Raw genomic sequence first — 4,496 nt, 5'->3', positions numbered from 1 at the left:
CATCGAGACATTTAAACCAAACTTGCTAGACATATGACTCAGACTCATGTGAGTACACCGCTGATATTTGTACAGCGCTGTGGTATATGTCAGAGGTATATTTGCATGTATGTGTGTATGTATTGCTCAGTGACAGTGTGCCTTTTGCTTTTATTGTCACATACTTTTTTTGGACTCTTTTACACATTTCTGGCCTGTAATAATGCCTTCAAGAAATCGTAAGGCAATTGGCCGAGTGTAATCAAAGGCAAATAAATGAAACAACACCGTAGACAAGAAAATCACTATAGTTTTATTTGATTCCTTTTCCATGTATAATATAAGATTGCAATAAATAAATACCCGGGGAACGCCGGGTTATCAGCTAGTAAATGATAGAATGAGAAGGAATGAGCAGGAATGCCTGTTAGCACATACAAGCTAATTCTGGAGTACAGCGCCATCAAAATATAAACAACGCCTCGAGAAAACAGTGGTGTACCATTGCGGTAAATTTGAAAATGCGCTTCGAAATCCATACCTGAAATCTGAGGGATTCAGATTATCAGATTTTTGAATGTCAACCTGTAAAATTATATATTTTGTATATACACAGTAAATATTCTGCATAGTGATATATATGGTCTATACTCTATAATATAATATATATTGTCTATATACTGGGTAACATTCTGTATAATGATATATATTGTATATATACTGGGAAATATTCTATAAAATGATATATATTGTATATATACACAGGTAATATATGGTCTATACACAGGGAAATATTCTATAATTTATTATATATGGTAAATGCACAGGAAATATTCTGTATATTGATATATATTGTATATATACTGGGTAACATTCTGTATAGTGATAGATATGGTCTATACACAGGGAAATATTCTATAATTTATTATATATGGTAAATGCACAGGGAAGTATTCTATATTATGATATATATTCTATATATACTGGTTAACATTCTATATAATGATATATAAACTTTTCCTATAAGGGAACACATGTTCTCTATACTGGGTAATATTCTGTATAATGATATATAATATCTATATACTGGGTAATATTCTGTATAATGATATATAATATCTATATACTGGGTAATATTGATATATATTGTCTATATACTGGGTAATATTCTGTATAATGATATATATTGTTTATATACTGGTTACTACTCTGAATAATGATATATTATGTCTACCGGTATAAACTGGGTAATATTCTGAATAATGATATATTATGTCTGTATACTGGGTAATATTCTGAATAATGATATATTATATATTGGGTAATATTCTGTATAGTGATATATATTGTCTATATACTGGGTAATATTCTGTATATTGATATATATTGTCTATATACTGGGTAATATTCTGTATAGTGATATATCTTGTATATATACTGGGTAATATTCTGTATAATGATATATATTGTATATATACTAGGTAATATTCTGAATAATGATATATTATGTCTATATACTGGGTAATATTCTGTATAATGATATATATATTGTCCATATACTGGGTAAAATTCTGTATAGTGAAATATAAACCCTTTATATAAGGGAACACATGTTCTCTACACTTCAGTCAGAGGTGACTCAGAGTCAGAGGACGTTTCGTCCCTTTAACATGACACGCCCCTCAAGCGTTGTAACCCCGCCTTCTTCAATCCCCGCCAACCCAGATCCTGTTGGTTTGCGTTCCAAACCTCGCTCTAACCTTAAGCCCCGCCCTAATTTAATTGACCCCTCTACACCCAGAATCCGCCCATGCTGTGTGGCAGCGCATCGGATTGGTTGAAATTTCTGCGCTCGGGGCAACCAGGGGGCGTGGTTGCTTTTGCCCTGCGCTCTGACGGTCGCCCTCGCACGTCGCCGCGGACAGCTCCGCCCCCCATCATGGCTGCGGCTCCTGTGTAGAGCGGAGCCGGGACAGGAGGGACCGCTCAGCCCGAGCTGCGGCCACAGGTGAGCGGGGCGGGAGCCAGGGGTGCTGGCTGAGGGAGGACACGGGGTGTATTCTTCTAAGGTAACCGTCTGTAACCTGACAGCGCTTCTTCTCCCGTCCTAGAGTAACATCTGCCCCACTGACAGAATAATTGCCCCTGGCTGGCCCCACAAATTATTGCCCCGCTATGATATTTCTTACCAATTGCTTCCAGTAGACAATTCTTAACTCTCTTTTGCAGACTACCCCCCCCCCCTTCTCTCTGCACACACCTACCTGACATTATGGGGTATTTACCTCTCCTATAGAGGGTGCTATCCCCTACAAGTGGGTGATATAAACCTCCCATCACTGGGTGCCCCCTATATATAGGAAACAACCTACCTCCTCTACAGAGCACTTACCACCCCTATACAGGGTGATAACTCCCAACAACTACACCGGGCCTCGTACATAGGACTTACCTGCCCCCATAGGAGTACTTACCCTAAACATGGAGACTATCTGCCTCTTTTTTACCCCTTCAATAGTTCAATCTACCTGATTGCTGTACATAACCCTCCTTTGGACTGACAATATTAAAAAAGAAACTACCTGCCCCCTCTTACCCCCATCATCCTTTCCCCCAGGTGGGACAGGGGTAGAATTCCTCCTATTTTTAAAGCCTTTTTACCCCATCGTATCTGCCCCCGTCTACCACCATGACATTGAGCTTCAGGTGGGGGCAGTAAGGTGTCTCTCTCATACAGTTACCCCCGCTTCTTGTATTAGTGCCTCCCCCCCACATTACCCCATCATACTAATTACCCCTAGGTTGGTCTCTAACACAGCGCTGTCCCATGCTAATCCGTATGTGAAGAAGTCCTGGCCGATATGTGGCTCTCCAGGTCCATTTACCCCATTGTGAGTTTTGCCTCTTGGTGAATGTAAGATCTATACCCCTAATACCCCTCTCTAATAGCACCAGACCTACCTGCCCCATATTCCCTCCAGATGGGAAGATTTCATCATGAAGTCTTTGTGCTGCTTGTTACTCTCTTTCCATACCTTCTATACCTATTACCCCTGATATAGACTGCTGACTGTTATTACCCCCAACATCTGCATTGTAGAGGATAGACAAGCTACTAACTACCCCTGTAGGGGATAAATGGATCTGACCTGCCTGATGTTACCTGGGTATTGACCAATGGAGGGAATGTCATTATTTTATACTTGTAGTAACAATCTCCTTGCCACCATTATGGGCATCAATCTAAACCCTGATGGAGGGCACAGCCCGGGGCTCTGCACTGTCACTCCATTACAATCCCCTCCATGATGTGCCCCGTGGTATTTATCTATGAGGGTCGCGATTTTCCTTTTGCATATTCCCGCTTCTGTATTTTTCATAATATAGAATAAACATCTAGCAGGGAGGTCTCTATAATGAGCACAGCGACTGTGCACATCCAGGCATTCAGTGCAGGGTTGGTGGGAACTTTTCATGAGCAGAGAACTCGGCATGAGAGATAGAAGAGACTTCTAGCGGATCCATCGGACCCCGGAGTATAAGTCTGTGCTGTGCCTTTTAATCTGCCCATAGCTGCGGGCTGTGCATACCATGTGCCCCCTCCCTCGCCTGCCATATACATTACTGTGTCAGCTGATAATAAATATCTCTTCTGTACAGTGAGCAGCTGCCTGTGGTATAGAGCAGACCTGTTACCGTGCATGTTATCTGCCCTGCACACTATTTGCAGCATCTGACGCTGGGCGTTATATCAGAGAGAGCGAAGGTTAATTAAAGGGAGATCGTTGTGTCTAATGCTTCGTCATGCTTCATCCAATTGCTGCGCTGATTTAGTGTCAGTGGGCTCCTCTGTGTGTGTGTATGGATGGACATCTGCACAGTCCCAGGTATTGCAGATTTAAATAAATCCTGGGATTCTGTGGGGTCACCCCATGTGCAGTTGAGCTATGTTCAGTTTACTAGAAGTACTACCATGGTGATGGAGGCCTCCACTCCATGTGCCGCATGCGATCGCATTTACAGATTGATCCACGCATTGAAGCTGCAACCAAACGAAGAAGAGAAAATGGGGGACAGTATATTAATATACCCACCATCATCCTATGTACACATCATCCCACATGGCGGGTCATTATCCTAACTGTCCCACGCCTCCATCACCTGTGTTCAGATCAGAGTTTGATATACACAATGGCTGTGTGCCTTAAAATCCTGTCTGCCGCCATCATTATTATCATTATGGGTGGAGGGGGTACCTGCACACAGAGACAAACCAGCGCTGTCAGCAGGTTAAAAGTGTGGAAAAATGACTTCAGACTGTTTGCATTGTACACTAATGCTAGGCGCGGGCATTATTATATCATGCACCTGTAAGCCACGCCCATTATTTTGTGCATTGGAGCCACGCCCAGAGTCACTGCAGTTCATGTGTCCCTCCACAGGATGGCGCTCTTTCAGGTGTGTAGAGAGCTTAAATTCTATATATATATATATATATATATATATATATATATATA

General features: G+C 41.6%; 1 protein-coding gene across 1 annotated transcript in view; it reads left to right on the top strand.

Annotated features, from left to right (window-relative positions):
* Positions 1-1,833: 1,833 nt before the first annotated feature.
* BCL2L13 (BCL2 like 13) overlaps positions 1,834-4,496 on the top strand; it is a 27,911-nt gene continuing 25,248 nt past the window's right edge. Inside the window, exon 1 of the mRNA XM_072398941.1 lies at positions 1,834-1,987. The gene's annotated coding sequence lies outside the window, so the exon portion shown is untranslated. The remainder of the gene's footprint in view (positions 1,988-4,496) is intronic.

Source organism: Pyxicephalus adspersus, chromosome 2 (genome assembly GCF_032062135.1).
Source record: "Pyxicephalus adspersus chromosome 2, UCB_Pads_2.0, whole genome shotgun sequence".
In the NCBI taxonomy this organism is placed as follows: Eukaryota; Metazoa; Chordata; class Amphibia; order Anura; family Pyxicephalidae; genus Pyxicephalus; species Pyxicephalus adspersus.
Note: the sequence above shows the minus strand (reverse complement) of the source record. Positions and strands in the feature narration are given on the sequence as shown.